Source organism: Panthera pardus, unplaced genomic scaffold, assembly GCF_024362965.1.
Source record: "Panthera pardus isolate Hobbes unplaced genomic scaffold, ASM2436296v1 HiC_scaffold_2, whole genome shotgun sequence".
Taxonomy (NCBI): Eukaryota; Metazoa; Chordata; class Mammalia; order Carnivora; family Felidae; genus Panthera; species Panthera pardus.
The window spans coordinates 89,569,582-89,588,130 of NW_026526765.1; positions in this window are offsets into that span (position 1 = coordinate 89,569,582).

Here is an 18,549-nt window from a genome sequence, read left to right on the forward strand (position 1 = left end):
ATGTGCTTTATTCAAGAAATAAAAGGGTATGCTAAATTTATTCATAATTACCCCAAATTTGTCCACTTAATTTATCTCTGGAATTACATTAATCAGAGTTGTCACTGTCTTTCTGCAGGGGTCTTCCAAGTTGTCCTCTTATCAACTGCTTCTTTGCAGAGCAGCCAATAGGATTTATTTATTTATTTATTTATTTATTTATTTATTTATTTTTAAGAGAAACAGAGAGAGCACATATGTGCAAACGCATGAGCGCAAGCTGGAGATGGGCAGAGAGAGAGGGAGACAGAAAATCTCAAGCGGAACTCTGCATGGGGCTCTAACCCACCAGCTATGAGATAATGACCTGAGCTGAAATCAAGATCTGGATGTTTAACCAACTGAGCCACCCAGGTGCCCCAGCCAACAGCATCTATTTAAAACATAAATTAGGTAATCTTATCTTCTTGCTTTAAACACAAACCTTCATATCAGATAAAGGGTTAGTATCTAAAATCTATAAAGAACTTATCAAACTCAACACCCAAAAAACAAATAATCCAGTGAAGAAATGGGCAAAAGACATGAATAGACACTTTTCCGAAGAAGACATCCAGAGGGCCAACCAACACATGAAAAAATGCTCAACATCACTCATCATCAGGGGAATACAAATCAAAACCACAATGAGATACCACCTCACGCCTGTCAGAATGGCTAACATTAACAACTCAGGCAACAACAGATGTTGGCAAGGATGCAGAGAAAGAAGATCTCTTTTTCACTGCTGGTGGGAATGCAAGCTGGTGCAGCCACTCTGGAAAACAGTATGGAGGTTCCTTAAAAAATTAAAAATAGAACTACCCTATGGCCCAGCAATTGCACTAGTAGGTATTTACCCAAGGGATACAGGTGAGCTGTTTTGAAGGGGCACATGCACCCCGATGTTTATAGCAGTACTATTGACAATAGCCAAAGTATGGAAAGAGCCCAAATGTCCATCGATGGATGAATGGATAAAGAAGATGTGGCATATATATGCAACAGAGTATTACCTGGCAATCAGAATGAATGAAATCTTGCCATATGCAACTGCACAGATGGAACTGGAGGGGATTATGCTAAGTGAAATTAGTCAGTCAGAGAAAGACAAATATCATATGTGGACTTCACTCATATGTAGACTTTAAGAGACAAAACAGATGACCATAAGGGAAGGGAAGCAAAAATAATATAAAAACAGGGAGGGGGACAAAACATAAAAGACTTAAATATAGAGAACAGAGAATTACTGGAGGGTTGTGGGGGGGATGGGCTAAATGCATAAGGGACATTAAGGAATCTACTCCTGTAATCATTGTTGCACCATATATATGCTAACTAACTTTGATGTAAATTAAACAATAAATAAGTTTAAAAAAATCCCAAATCCTTTGATGGCCTATCATTGCTCATAGAACAAAATCCACCCTTCTTACCCTGATATACAAGTTCCTTATGACCCAGCTTCTACCTATTTCCTGGCCTCATTTCACATGTTTCTTTTCATTTGCTATGCTTAATCACACTTATTTATTTTCCCAACAGGATAGACCAATCTCATTCTATTTTAAGTATTTTTTCAGGCCATCCTCTCCATTTAAGATGCTTTGCTTTCTGGTCATAATATAGCTAACTCCATCTGGGCATTGATATCTTACCTTGGAACTACCCACACTCACCAATCAAAATAAGAGTAGTATCTGCACCCTCTTTATTTTTTTTTTCAATATATGAAATTTATTGTCAAATTGGTTTCCATACAACACCCAGTGCTCATCCCAAAAGGTGCCCTCCTCAATACCCATCACCCACCCTCCCCTCCCTCCCACCCCCATCAACCCTCAGTTTGTTCTCAGTTTTTAACAGTCTCTTATGCTTTGGCTCTCTCCCACTCTAACCTCTTTTTTTTTTTCCTTCCCCTCCCCTATGGATTTCTGTTAAGTTTCTCAGGATCCACATAAGAGTGAAAACATATGGTATCTGTCTTTCTCTGTATGGCTTATTTCACTTAGCATCACACTCTCCAGTTCCATCCACGTTGCTACAAAGGGCCATATTTCGTTCTTTCTCATTGCCACGTAGTATTCCATTGTGTATATAAACCACAATTTCTTTATCCATTCATCAGCTGATGGACATTTAGGCTCTTTCCATAATTTGGTTATTGTTGAGAGTGCTGCTATAAACATTGGGGTACAAGTGCCCTATGCCTCAGTACTCCTGTATCCCTTGGGTAAATTCCTAGCAGTGCTATTGCTGGGTCATAGGGTAGGTCTATTTTTAATTTTCTGAGGAACCTCCACACTGCTTTCCAGAGCGGCTGCACCAATTTGCATTCCCACCAACAGTGCAAGAGGGTTCCCGTTTCTCCACATCCTCTCCAGCATCTAGAGTCTCCTGATTTGTTCATTTTGGCCACTCTGACTGGCGTGAGGTGATATCTGAGTGTGGTTTTGACTTGTATTTCCCTGATAAGGAGCGACGTTGAGGATCTTTTCATGTGCCTGTTGGCCATCCAGATGTCTTCTTTAGAGAAGTGTCTATTCATGTTTTCTGCCCATTTCTTCACTGGGTTATTTGTTTTTCGGGTGTGGAGTTTGGTGAGCTCTTTATAGATTTTGGATACTAGCCCTTTGTCCGATATGTCATTTGCAAATCTCTTTTCCCATTCCGTTGGTTGCCTTTTAGTTTTGTTGGTTGTTTCCTTTGCTGTGCAGAAGCTTTTTATCTTCATAAGGTCCCAGTAATTCACTTTTGCTTTTAATTCCCTTGCCTTTGGGGATGTGTCGAGTAAGAGATTGCTACGGCTGAGGTCAGAGAGGTCTTTTCCTGCTTTCTCCTCTAAGGTTTTGATGGTTTCCTGTCTCACATTCACGTCCTTTATCCATTTTGAGTTTAGTTTTGTGAATGGTGTGAGAAAGTGGTCTAGTTTCAACCTTCTGCATGTTGCTGTCCAGTTCTCCCAGCACCATTTGTTAAAGAGACTGTCTTTTTTCCATTGGATGTTCTTTCCTGCTTTGTCAAAGATGAGTTGGCCATACGTTTGTGGGTCTAGTTCTGGGGTTTCTGTTCTACTCCATTGGTCTATGTGTCTGTTTCTGTGCCAATACCATGCTGCCTTGATGATGACAGCTTTGTAGTAGAGGCTAAAGTCTGGGATTGTGATGCCTCCTGCTTTGGTCTTCTTCTTCAAAATTACTTTGGCTATTCGGGGCCTTTTGTGGTTCCATAGGAATTTTAGGATTGCTTGTTCTAGTTTCGAGAAGAATGCTGGTGCAATTTTGATTGGGATTGTATTGAATGTGTAGATAGCTTTGGGTAGTATTGACATTTTGACAATATTTATTCTTCCAATCCATGAGCAGGGAATGTCTTTCCATTTCTTTATATCTTCTTCAATTACCTTCATAAGCTTTCTATAGTTTTCAGCATACAGATCTTGTACATCTTTGGTTAGATTTATTCCTAGGTATTTTATGCTTCTTGGTGCAATTGTGAATGGGATCAGTTTCTTTGTCTTTCTGTTGCTTCATTGTTAGTGTATAAGAATGCAACTGATTTCTGCACATTGATTTTGTATCCTGCAACTTTGCTGAATTCATGTATCAGTTCTAGCAGACTTTTGGTGGAGTCTATCGGATTTTCCATGTATAATATCATGTCATCTGCAAAAAGTGAAAGCTTGACTTCATCTTTGCCAATTTGGATGCCTTTGATTTCCTTTTGTTGTCTGATTGCTGATGCTAGAACTTCCAACACTATATTAAACAACAGCGGTGAGAGTGGGCATCCCTGTCGTGTTCCTGATCTCAGGGAAAAAGCTCTCAGTTTTTCTCCATTGAGGATGATGTTAGCTGTGGGCTTTTCATAAATGGCTTTTATGATGTTTAAGTATGTTCCTTCTATCCCGACTTTCTCAAGGGTTTTTATTAAGAAAGGGTGCTGAATTTTGTCAAAGGCCTTTTCTGCATCGATTGAAAGGATCATATGGTTCTTCTCTTTTCTTTTATTAATGTGATGTATCACGTTGATTGATTTGCGAATGTTGAACCAGCCCTGCATCCCAGGAATGAATCCCACTTGATCATGGTGAATAATTCTTTTTATATGCTGTTGAATTCGATTTGCTAGTATCTTACTGAGAATTTTTGCATCCCTATTCATCAGGGATATTGGCCTGTAGTTCTCTTTTTTTACCGGGTCTCTGTCTGGTTTAGGAATCAAAGGAATACTGGCTTCATAGAATGAGTCTGGAAGTTTTCCTTCCCTTTCTATTTCTTGGAATAGCTTGAGAAGGATAGGTATTATATCTGCTTTAAACATCTGGTAGAACTCCCCTGGGAAGCCATCTGGTCCTGGACTCTTATTTGTTGAGAGATTTTTGATAACTGATTCAATTTCTTCGCTGGTTATGGGTCTGTTCAAGCTTTCTATTTCCTCCTGATTGAGTTTTGGAAGAGTGTGGGTGTTTAGGAATTTGTCCATTTCTTCCAGGTTGTCAAATTTGTTGGCATATATTTTTTCATAGTATTCCCTGATAATTGTTTGTATCTCTGAGCGATTGGTTGTAATAATTCCATTTTCATTCATGATTTTATCTATTTGGGTCATCTCCCTTTTCTTTTTGAGAAGCCTGGCTAGAGGTTTGGCAATTTTGTTTATTTTTTCAAAAAACCAACTCTTGGTTTCGTTGATCTGCTCTACAGTTTTTTTAGAGTCTATATTGTTTATTTCTGCTCTGATCTTTATTATTTCTCTTCTTCTTCTGGGTTTAGGCTGCCTTTGCTGTTCTGCTTCTATTTCCTTTAGGTGTGCTGTTAGATTTTGTATTTGGGAATTTTCTTGTTTCTTGAGATAGGCCTGGATTGCAATGTATTTTCCTCTCAGGACTGTCTTCGCTGCATCCCAAAGCGTTTGGATTGTTGTATTTTCATTTTCGTTTGTTTCCATATTTTTTTAAATTTCTTCTCTAATTGCCTGGTTGACCCACTCATTCTTTAGTAGGGTGTTCTTTAACCTCCATGCTTTTGGAGGTTTTCCAGACTTTTTCCTGTGGTTGATTTCAAGCTTCATAGCATTGTGGTCTGAAAGTATGCATGGTATAATTTCAATTCTTGTAAACTTATGAAGGGCTGTTTTGTGACCCAGTATATGATCTATCTTGGAGAATGTTCCATGTGCACTCGAGAAGAAAGTATATTCTGTTGCTTTGGGATGCAGAGTTCTAAATATATCTGTCAAGTCCATCTGATCCAGTGTATCATCAGGGCCCTTGTTTCTTTATTGACTGTGTGTCTAGATGATCTATCCATTTTGGTAAGTGGAGTGTTAAAGTTCCCTGCAATTACCACATTCTTGTCAATAAGGTTGCTTATGTTTATGAGTAATTGTTTTATATATTTGGGGGCTCCCATATTCGGCGCATGGACATTTATAACTGTTAGCTCTTCCTGATGGATAGACCCTGTGATTTTTATATAATGCCCTTCTTCATCTCTTGTTACAGCCTTTCATTTAAAGTCTAGTTTGTCTGAGATAAGTATAGCTACTCCAGCTTTCTTTTGGCTTCCAGTAGCATGATAAATATTTCTCCATCCCCTCACTCTCAATCTAAAGGTGTCCTCAGATCTAAAATGAGTCTCTTGTAGACAGCAAATAGATGGGTCTTGTTTTTTTATCCATTCTGATACCCTATGTCTTTTGGTTGGCGCATTTAGTCCATTTACGTTCAGTGTTATTATAGAAAGATACAGGTTTAGAGTCATTGTGATGTCTGTATGTTTTATGCTTGTAGCGATGTCTCTGGTACTTTGTCTCACAGGATTCCCCTTAGGATCTCTTGTAGGGCTGGTTTAGTGGTGACAAATTCCTTCAGTTTTTGTTTGTTTGGGAAGACCTTTATCTCTCCTTGTATTCTAAATGACAGACTTGCTGGATAAAGGATTCTCGGCTGCATATTGTTTCTGTTCATCACATTGAAGATCTCCTGCCATGCCTTTCTGGCCTGCCAAGTTTCAAAAGAGAGATCAGTCATGAGTCTTATAGCCCTTTACATATTAGGGCACGTTTACCCCTTGCTGCTTTCAGAATTTTCTCTTTATCCTTGTATTTTGCCAGTTTCACTATGATATGTCGTGTAGAAGATCGATTCAAGTTACGTCTAAAGGGAGTTCTCTGTGCCTCTTGGATTTCAATGCCTTTTTCCTTCCCAAGTTCAGGGAAGTTCTCAGCTATAATTTCTTCAAGTACCCCTTCAGCACCTTTCCCTCTCTCTTCCTCCTCTGGGATACCAATTATGCGTATATTATTTCTTTTTAGTGTATCACTTAGTTCTCTAATTTTCCCCTCATACTCCTGGATTTTTTTATCTCTCTTTTTCTCAGCTTCCTCTTTTTCCATAATTTTATCTTCTAGTTCACCTATTCTCTCCTCTGCCTCTTCAATACGAGCCGTGGTCATTTCCATTTTATTTTGCATCTCGTTTAAAGCGGTTTTCAGCTCCTCGTGACTGTTCCTTAGTCCCTTGATCTCTGTAGCAAGAGATTCTCTGCTGTCCTCTATACTGTTTTCAAGCCCAGCGATTAATTTTATGACTATTATTCTAAATTCACTTTCTGTTATATTATTTAAATCCTTTTTGATCAGTTCATTAGCTGTTGTTATTTCCTGGAGATTCTTTTGAGGGGAATTCTTCCGTTTGGTCATTTTGGATAGTCCCTGGAGTGGTGCGGACCTGCAGGGTACTTCCCCTGTGCTGTGGTGTATAACTGGAGTTGGTGGGCAGGCCACAGTCAGACCTGATGTCTGACCCCAGCCCACCGCGGGGCCACAGTCAGACTGGTGTGTGCCTTCTCTTCCACTCTCCTAGGGGTGGGGTTCACTGTGGGGTGGCGTGGCCCATCTGGGCTACTTGCACACTGCCAGGCTTGTGGTGCTGAGGAACTGGCGTATTAGCTGGGGTGGGTAGGCAAGGCGCACGGGGGCAGGAGGGGCAGGCTTAGCTCGCTTCTCCTTCGGTGATCCACTTCAGGAGGGGCTCTGTGGCAGTGGGAGGGAGTCAGACCGGCTGCCGGGGGGTGGCTCCGCAGAAGCACAGCCTTGGGTGTTTGTGCTGACCAAGCAAGTTCCCTGGCAGGAACTGGTTCCCTTTGGGATTTTGGCTGGGAGATGGGCGAAGGAGATGGCACTGGTGAGCGCCTTTGTTCCCCGCCAAACTGAGGTCTGTCGTTCCGGGGCTCAGCAACTCTCCCTCCCTTTGTCCTCCAGCCTTCCCGCTTTATGAACAGAGCTGTTAACTTACGACCTCCCACATGCTAAGTCCCGCTTGCTGTTGGAACACACTCCGTCCAGCCCCTCCGCTTTTGCAAGCCAGACTCAGGGGCTCTGCTTGGCCGGCAGGCTGCCCCTCCACCCCGGCTCCCTCCCGCCAGGCCATGGAGCACGCACCACCTTGCTGCCCTTCCTACCCTCTTCCGTGGGCCTCTCGTCTGCGCTTGGCTCCGGAGACTCTGTTCTGCTAATCCTCTGCGGTTTTCTGGGTTATTTACGCAGGTGTAGGTGGAATCTAAGTGATCAGCAGGACTCGCGGTGAGCCCAGCGTCCTCCTATGCCGCCATCTTCCCAGAGGTCTCTACACCCTCTTTAGATCTGAGACATGTACAATGATTTCAGGAGTAGATTCCTTAATGCCCCTTTCACATTTAGCCCATCCCCCCTCCCACTTCTTAATTATCCGCCTAGCTTTCACTATCAATTCCCTTTTCGCTTATGTATTATTATTCAGTCCTCTCTTCCTCTAATAAGAGCCTAATTTCTTTGAGAAACAGAATATTACTTATCTGATTTACCATTTTATCTCTAGTTTCAAAGTTGTGCCTGGCACACAGAGGAGGATTAAAAGAGGTATTTTCTATATAAATGTATGTAAAATGGAAGAAGAAAAGATAATTTTGACTTTTAAGATATTCCCATCTCTTTTAATTTTATTCACGATCCATGAAATTAAAATAAGATGTGCACAAGAGTAGAGATTTTTAATCTCCCCGCTTATGATCAGAGGATGTAATAATAGTTGATAGAATTGAGATGAGACTTTTGGAAAAAAATTGTATATTAATTTGCTGAAAATTTCCTGAGTCACAGGGCACTGTTCTGGTTTCCCCCTACAAATTAAAAAAAAAAAAAAAAAAAAAAAAAGAAAAGAAAAAGAATGTCCCTAAGATTCACCATAACATTAGTGAAAAACATCCTTACTAAGTTTTTTTTTTAATTTTTTTTTAATGTTTATTTCTGAGACAGAGACAGAGCATGAATAGGGGAGGGGCAGAGAGAGGGATACACAGAATATGAAGCAGGCTTCAGGCTCTGAACTGTTAGCACAGAGCCTGACACGGGGCTGGAACTCACAAACCTGAGACTGACACCTGAGCCAAAATGGGACCCTTAACCAACTAACCCACTCAGGCACACAGAGTTTTTTTTTATTTTTAAATCTAAAATTTGACATCACATAAAAGGAACTTCAAAATTGACAGAAAGTTCTCAGTGATGAGATTCAATATTATCTCATTTTTAATTTTGGAAAACATAATTTATACTTATTGAACATAAAAAGAAGTAAATCTAAAATTTATGGGGCACCTGGGTGGCTCAGTTAGTTAAGCATCTGACTTTAGCTCAGGTCATGATCTTACTGTGTGTTCAAGCCCTGTGTCTGGCTCATGCTGAAAGCTCAGAGCTAGGAACCTGCTTCATTTTCTGTGTCTCACTTTCTCTCTGCCCCTTCCCCGCTCACACTCTGTCTCTTTCTCAAAAATAAACATTTAAAAAAATTTTTTAAATAAATATAAAATTTAGCTTCATGCCTTTAATGAAATGTAAATTCTTAACAGTTTTTTTATGCTTTCCTCTTACCTAATAAAATTTATATAAATTGTTGGTAAATGCATAATTTTTCCTTTTTAATATTTCCAGTTAGAAAATTTCAGATGCTCTTCACTATCCTTTTTGCATCAAAATTTTGAAGCACATTATATTCACATTTCATAAAATGGCATGAAATGAAAACACAGTTACTGAAGGATACAAAAATATCTTAATCTCTTGGGAAATAAATTTCAATTCTGGGGGCATCATCTTTAGATCATTTAGGTTTCTTGTTATACAGTCCTCTGACTACCCATTAGAATCAGCTGGGTGTTTGTGAAAATGGAGAGTCCTGAAAGTCATACATATAAAATTAAATGGGACATAGATGGGACATAGAAATTCCCACTGAAAACAACAACAACAACAAACAACAACAACAAAAAAACGTACAGGGATTCACTTTAAATATTGTAAAGTTTGAGAATCAATAATCAGTGTTTGTAATGAAATTTAATAGAATTGTCCAAACCAGACTTTAATGGTCTTTGTATAAATAGTCCTCCATTGTTTAAAGTATAGTTTGATTCAGAATGAATAGGAGCAGTTTTATCTGAATGATAGTATGCAATATTATGTGACAGGGTGCCCTCTCTTGAGCTCAAAGGCTCTGCTATTACCTGCTCATCTTTGGACTTGAAAGTCTTTTATCATCAAGCTTTTAGGCTTGCTAAAGTCAAGATTGGGTTAAAATTAAAATGCCTATTTAAGAAAATAATAATTTATATTACTAACTTGCCATGAATTCTTTTATTAGTCTAATTTCAGGAACATAGCAGGCCCCGAATTATTTAAACAGAAATAGTTGAGTTTTATTTGTGGAGAAAATTCAGAGCACAAGGAAATTTGGCTAAGCACAGTCTGAGTAATCAATCAATCAATCAATCAATCAATTCAGTTTACAAATGATTCTTGGTAATTGTGTTAGATGTAATGGGAAAGCACAGGGATAAGCTTTATGTCCCACCATGGCACTTAAAATACATTAAAGACATAAGTGATGTGCCAATATATTCCATCCTATTAAGTAAAAACTGTTATAAGAAATGTATGAAGAGTACAAAGGAGGCAGTGATTCTTAAGGTGAGGATATACAGCTCATGAGGTTCCTTGGAGGACCTAATATTTAAACTTGAACTTCAAAGTAGAAAGAATTTGAGTATTAGGAAACTCCAGAGGAATATGATACCACTGGGTCTAGATTTTTAAGTTGCTGAGTGTCTACTAAGGGAGAGAAAAAGCCTAGAATAAAGAATAAAATGAATACCGTTAACACAATACACATTTTTTTCATATCGAGTTTTAACAAAAATTCAATGATGACATGAGGCCTTTTCCTATTTATCAGTAAAAAAAATGAGAAATTTATGGTTCTAATCTACTCAAAAGCTCTCCCACAGAGTAACTGAACTCAGGCAGACACTTCCATAGTAGGGAGGCAGACATTCTGGGGCCTTTAAAGGTTGATAGTACCTCTTCCTTGTTCCATGTCATAAAATTTTATTATTTTGGCTTCTTTACTAAAAATAATGCCCTTTCTAGAGCCCGGCCATCACAGATATTAGATATTAGAACCTGGCACTTATGTCAGAAAGAATATTCAAATTGTCCATGACAATATACCAACCACAAGGACTTTTCCAAAGATGTTCGTATACTATTCACCAATGCCAATGACAAAATGGAAAATTACAAACTCCAGCTGTTGTACACCTATACTTCATGAAATGGCAGCATGCAGAGGTTGTTAGAATAAGAACATCATCAAGCATAACTCTGAAAATATTTCTCTAAAATTAGAATAACCAATAAAATCTGAGTAGAAAGTGAGACTGGAACTTAATCTAATGTTTTTCAAGTTTATTTTTGTTGTTGTTGTTTTATTATCTAAAAATGAACAAAACTGACTTTGATAGAGTTGAGATTGGAAATATACAGGTTTATGGGTAGAATTCAGAAAATAGTTAAAGTAACAAAGCACAGAAAAAAGTAACTAATACAGTAATTTGCCTTTCCCTGAGGAGGCATATATTTAGTGATTTTAATTTAAAATGTATTATTTATGCAGGATTTTTTTATAGTAGAAAATTTCATTTGTATAGTTAAGTATATGAAAAATCAGGTAAACAGACATTGTATATGAGCGACCATTAACTGACATTACAAGTACAAACATATTCAAAAGACTGACTTTGTAGGCCATAACATAAAGAAGGAAATGGGAAATCTATTTCATGACTTGGAAAAAATGCACGAAGCAGTAGTTTATAATATCCAAAATGCAAAAAGAAAGAAAGAAAAAAAGAAAATGTAAACAGCGTCAACACTGGAGTAAATGTACTAATTTTGAGGCAGAGGAGAGGATAACAAAATGGCCCCACAATGTGAAACATCTGGTCATTGAATCAAAAATGGACTTTAATTGGAAACAGACAGATGGCATAAACGCTATTAGCACAGAGAAAGCTGTTGCATAGACATGGAGATCTAGGATATTGACTTTGGCAGTACTGTCTTTCTTTGCATTGCCAATGTTACCCAAACTAAATAGAAAATCAGGAAAGGTTGACCTCCTTGCTTAACAGTTCATCAGGCCTATTCCTGCTCTTTTAAATAGATTATTACATGCTCTCATGTAATTGAACAAACAGGTAAAATGTCTCTTTTTGTTGATATTATGCACACATACATATACTGTAATAAAGAGTATTGTCACAGTGGCATTTAGCTTTCTTTTGGCAATATTAGCTCAAAATAAGTTTTCTAAGTGTTTTTATTATAAGAGGCTAAAAATTTTATCATTCTTAGAGCTGAAAATAAGAATTCAGGAATTATTATCTAGGTCTTTTCTATAGAGCTTATCAAACCAAGATTAGAAATTCAAACACAGTGAGGTAAACAGGTGATATAAATATTCTCATCTCTCTTTGGTTGATCAGATGTGACTTACAGAGTTGTTAGATATTTAATCACTACATTCAAGTCTAATCTACAAATCCATTTTAAATAGGCTTTGTCACAGAGCATTTAGTAAAAAAGTGCCAGTGATAAGTGTTTTTAATAAAACTCATTTTGGGAGTACCTTATTTATGCACTGGCTTTATCTTCTAGCTTTCCTGCACATGGAAGAAAGCATTATTCATTTAAATCAGTGACTCAGACTCCAATTCTGATTTATTTGAGAATCTGATGAAAATGAAGTATATTCCTCCTTGAAAAATGCACATGCACACAGAATTTTTCGAATACTTTCAAGAAGCTTATCCTTTGAAATCCCATACTTGGGGTCCATGGAACTTAGGTAGCAAATCTCTGGTTTCCAGAAATTTATAATATAACAAAATAAGTGAAATAGGTGAAGAGGATTAAGAGTACACTTATGGTAAGCACTGACTAATGTATAGAATTGTCCAATTACTATATTGTATACCTGAAACTAATATAACACTGTAGATTATCCTGGAATTAAAATTAAAAAAAAAAAACCAGACATTAAGAAATCTAAAAAGCAGAGTCTTGGGGTGCCTGGGTGGCGCAGTCAGTTAAGCGTCCGACTTCAGCCGGGTCACAATCTCGCGGTCTGTGAGTTCGAGCCCCGTGTCGGGCTCTGGGCTGATGGCTCGGAGCCTGGAGCCTGTTTCAGATTCTGTGTCTCCCTCTCTCTCTGCCCCTCCCCCATTCATGCTCTGTCTCTCTCTGTCCCAAAAATAAATAAAAAACGTTGAAAAAAAAATTAAAAAAAAAAAAAAAGCAGAGTCTTAAATATTACCTTGATAGAATTATGATCCAGTGAATGTAAAAAAAAACAACTTGATGGATAAAGATATTTTAATCTGTTAGCATCTTGCTTATGATCATACTCTTTCAAATGCTTTAGGAAACATGCTTTTTCTAATGCTTTTACAATATGGGTATAGCCTCATAATTCCATTGTTTACATATGATTTCCTTCCTTTTTTTTTCTTTTTTTTTTTTTTTTAACATTTATTCTCTTTGAGAGACAGGGCACGAGTGGGGGAAGGGCAGAGAGAGAGAGAAAGAGACACAAAACCTGAAGCAGGCTCCAGGCTCTGAGCTGCTCAGGTATAGAGCCTGACACGGGCTTAAACTTACTAACCACAAGATCATGACCTGAGCTGAAGTTGGACACTTAACAGACTGAGCCACCCAGATGCCCCATATGATTTTCTTCCTTTAAGTTGAATCAAATTTTATTTATTCCAATACAGAGCCTTTGAACTGTATCTTGATAAAAATAATAATAGGCAAAATTTAATGGGAACTGTGTTAAGCCCCCTACAAAATTTCAACTTAATTTTCCAAAAATCCTAGGAGGTAATGAGGATGATTAAAAACAACAAGAAAATAACATAATAAAATTTGCCTTCCATTAATTTCTCCCAATTCTGTTCTTTGGAATTACCTCGAACAATTTTTTCTATTTTACATCACAGATATTTGTTTTTATTTGTTTGTTTGTTTTCAGCCTCTTAGAACAAAAAAGAGAAAACAGGGAAACTTATAATCATTTTAGATTAAATCTTTCAGTTTACAAATGATAAAATTGAGACTAAAAATAACTAAGACAAGACATGTAGTACTTCTCTCAACAGTATTTTATTAGGATGCCCTATGTGCCATTAACCTTATTTTAAAGAATATTCTCTAGATAGTTCCTTACATATCCCTCCTCCCAATTGCTCTTCTCAAGACTCTTCATTAGTGTGGCACAAGAAATCTGTCACAAGGCTCCATTTGGAGCTCGAGCAGCAAGAAGTCAAATTTGTGATTGCTCTGAAATGGCCAGTTTTATTCAACAAATTAAAAAAAAATAAGCAGCTATACTTTGAGGATTTTTATTTAGATACCTGTCAAATGATCAGTTTTGTAAATTTAGTTTTCCCTTTAATAGAATTTGTAAAATGTCAGACAGATCTAAAAAGGACTGAGTAAGTAAAATTAGAAAAATAAAACCACTCAATAATAGTTGGTCATATTTAATGAAAACTTACAGTGTGTCAGGAACAGGATTGATTGCGTTAAAAGGGCTACTGAAATCTTCCCAGACACCTCATGCAATAGACACTATCCTGTACTGTTATTAGTTTACATTTCATAGATAAAGAAACAGACATGAAAGCCACATAGTGTGAAGTGTGAGAACTAAGAATTAATCTCTGAAAAATCTCTGGGGCTCTTAAATTTAGCTATTACGTTGTAGTACCTCATTCAGTTGATGATAATAGCATAGCTATGTCAGTTATTCTATATTTCATTATGAAATTAAAACTTAAAAATTCTAGATAAACATAGAGGGAGGAGCTAAGATGGCAGAACAGCATTGAAGTTTTTTGTGTGTCTTGTGTCCATGAAATACAGCCAGACCAACACTAAACCATTCTGTACACCTAGAAAACTCATCTGCAGATTAACAGAACAATCTGCACAACCTGAACCATAGAATTCAGCAGGTATGCGGTGTGAAGAGGTGAATTTGGGGAGAGAGAAACCGCAGAGGGCAGGGAGCCACTTTTGTGTGTGGAGAGAGGACGGAGATGGGGGCTGGGGGGAGAATACAGGAAAAGCACCCCTCTCCAAAGGCAGCTGGAGAGAAAGTGGAAAGTTGGAAACAGCCACAAGGACTGAACTAAAAAGGGAGAAAGGAGAAAGGAGAGGGCTTAAATTCCATTAAGACTGTAAACAGGGGGAGCACAGAGTCTGTAACTCCGCAGCTCGATACCTGGCGGTGCTCTGGTGGGAAGGACGAATCCACAGGAGCAGAGTGGGGTCCGGGAGGTCCTTGGGCTACACGGAGAGAAGTGGTTCCACTGCTGGAAGGACATTTGGTAGAGTCTGTGAGGCTGCCTGGGGCTAGCAGACCCCAGAGAAAGGCCACATTCGCTGGTGTTGGAACAAGGTCATTGGGGGTGAAGCCTGGTGTCAGATGTGTGTGTGATTTTCCATAATCCCTGAGGTGCTACTGCTATACTGTCTTGTGAACTTTTTCTGGGGTGGGCTGGCACCTGGCCACAGTCTCTGGGCATCAGCAGCAGCACGGTCCCGCAAGAGTTCCTGGGTGTGGCTAGCACCCAGCCATTGCTCGGTGAGACACTCCATAGGGGGTGGAGCTGGTCAAAGCCACAGTCCCTCAGAAGTGGGGGGCCAGGGAAGACAGCCGCATCTGAGACAAAACTCGGGAGGGAGGTGCTGCCTGGGGCTTGGTCACTGACAGTGAGGAAGCAGAGAATGGACAGAAGCTGAAGACGAAGGACGGTTGCATGAATGCTGATCATTGAGAACAGAGTTCCAATACTAGAGACTGCGTAGCTGGGTGATGCCATTTTCACCACTCCCGTGCATGCACATACGCACCTACAAGCGCCACAACAATCCACCCCAGTAGGCTACATCACCATCTGGTGGAGAATGGAGCTGCTACACTAAGCCCCACACAACTGGGCTAACCTCCCTCTTCAAGAACACAGGTCTCACCGCCTGCTTAGTTTATGGACTAGAAAGCACTTCATAGTTTGACTTCTAGGGGAAAACTAAGTAATTTCAGTCATATTTCAATCTGTTAGCTGGACCATCTATTCAATTTTCTTTTTCTTTTTTTCTCTTTTTCTTTTTTTTTTCTTTTCCTTGAATACAGAAAGAGAAAAAATTCATTTTTATGTTCAATTTTTATTAAAAATATTCTTCTTTAAGTTTTTTCTACTGTATTTTTTACTTTTGCGTAACTTTTTTCAAATTCTATTTTACTTCCATTATGTCATTTTAGTCTACTTCAGTGTATTCATTTTTTTCAAATTTTCAAATGATTTCCTTTTTTTCCTTCCTTTTTTCTCTAATCTATCAAGCCACTTTCAACACCCAGACCAAAACACACATAGGATCTAGCATCATTTACTCAATTGTGTGTGTGTATTAATTTTTTTTAGTTTTAATTTTTTTAATTTTATTTTTTTAATTTTAATTTTTTCTACCTCATTAATTTCCTTTCTCCCTTCAAAATGACAAAACAAAGGAATTCACCCCAAAAGAAAGAGCAGGAAGAAACAACAGCCAGGGACTTAACCAACACAGATACAAGCAAGCTGTCTGAACCAGAATTTAGAATCACGATAATAAGAATACTAGCTGGAGTCTAAAATAGATTAGAATCCCTCTCTGCGGAGATAAAAGAAGTAAAAGCTAGTCAGGATGAAATAAAAAATGCTATAACTGATTTGCAACCTCAAATGGATGCTACGGTGGCAAGGATGAATGAGGCAGAAAAGAGAATCAGAGATATAGAGGACAAACTTATGGAGAATAATGAAGCAGAAAAAAAAGAGGGAGATTTAGGCAAAAGAGCAAGATTTAAGAATTACAGAAATCAGTGACTCATTAAAAAGGAACAACATGAGAATCATAGGGGTCACAGAGGAGGAAGAGAGAGAAATAGGGGTAGAAGAGTTATGTGAGCAAATCATAGCGGGAAACTTTCTTAACCTGTGGAGAGACACAGACATCAAAATCCAGGAAGCACAGAGGACTCCCATTAGATTCGACAAAAACTGACCAATAGCAAGGTGTATCATAGTCAAATTCACAAAATAATCAGGCAAGGAGAGAATCATGAAAGCAGCAAGTGAAAAAAAGTCCTTAACCTACAAAGGAAGACAGATCAGGTTTGCAGAAGACATATCCACAGAAACTTGGCACGTCAGAAAGGAGTGGCAGGATATATTCAATGTTCTGAATCAGAAAAATATGTTGCCAAGAATTCTTTATCCAGCAAGGTTTTCAATCAACTAGAAGGAGAGATAAAACGTTTCCCAGACAAACAAAAATTAAAGGAGTTTGTGACCACTAAACCACCCCTGCAAGAAATTTTAAGGGGGATTCTCTGAGGGGAGAAAAGAATAAATAAATAAATAAATAAATAAATAAATAAATAAAGTCCAAAAGCAACAAAGATTAGAAAGGACCAGAGAACACCACCAGAAACTAACTCTACAAGCAACATAATGTCAATAAATTCATATCTTTCAGTACTTACTCTAAACGTCAATGGACTGAATGCTCCAATCAAAAGACATAGGGTAACAGAATGGATAAGAAAACAAGATCCATCTATATGCTGTTTACAAGAGACCCACTTTAGACCTAAAGACACCTTCAGATTGAAAGTAAGGGGATGGAGAACCATCTATCATGCTAATGGTCAACTAAAGAAAGCCGGAGTAGCCATCCTTACATCAGACAATCTAGACTTTAAAATAAAGACTGTATGACGAGATGAAGAAGAGCATTATATCATAATCAAAGGGTCTGTCCACCAAGAAGTCCTAATAATTGTAAACATTTATGTGACAAATGTGGGAACACCCAAAATATAAATCAATTAATCACAAGCATAAAGAAACTCATTGATAGTAATACCATAATAGTGTGAGACTTCAACACCTCACTCACAGCAATAGGCAGATCATCTAATCTAAAAATCAACAAGGAAACAATGGCTTTGAATGACACACTGGACTAGAAGGACTTGACAGATATATTCAGAACATCTCATCCTAAAGGAGCAGAATATACATTCTTCTCCAGTGCACATGGAATGTTCTCCGGAATAGAACACATACTGGGACACAAATCAGTCCTCAGCAAGGACAAAAAGATCGAGATCATACCATATGTATTTTCAGACCACAACGTTATGAAACTCAAAATCAACTACAAGAAAAAATTTGGAAAGGTAACAAATACTTGGAGACTAAAGAACATCCTACTAAAGAATGAATGGGGCAACCAAGAAATTAAAGAGGAAATTAAAAAGTATATGGAAATAAATGAAAATGATAACACCATAATCCAAACCTTTGGGACGCAGCAAAGGCGGTCATAAGAAGAAAGTATATAGCAATCCAGGCCTTCCTAAAGAAGGAAGAAAGATCTCAGATACACAACCTAACCTTATGCCTTTAAGAGCTGGAAAAAGAACAGCAAATAAAACCCAAAACCAGCAGAAGACAGGAAATAATAAAGATTAGAGCAGAAATTAATGCTATCGAAACAAACAAACAAAAAAAACCCAGTAGAACAGATCAATGAAACCAGAAGCTGGCTCTTTGAAAGAATTACCAAAAATGATAAGCTACTAGCCAGTTTGGTCAAAAAGAAAAAGGGAAGGACCCGAATAAATAAAATCAAGAATTAAAGAGGAAAGGTCACAACCAACACAGCAGAAATAAAAACAATAATAAGAGAGTATTATGAGCAATTATATACCAATAAAATGGGCAATCTGGAAGAAATGGACAAAATCCTAGAAACATATATACTACTGAAACTGAAACAGGAAGAAATAGAAAATTTGAACAGACCCATAACCAGTAAAGAAATAAAATTAATAATCACATATCTCCCAAAAAGCAAGAGTCCAGGGCCAGATGGCTTTCCAAGGGAATTCTACCAAACATTTAAGGAAGAGTTGACACCTATCCTCTTGAAGGTGTTTCAATAAATGGAAATGGAAGGAAAATTTCCAAACTCTTTCTATGAAGCCAACATTACCTTGATTCCAAAACCAGACAGAGACCCCACTAAAAAGAAGAA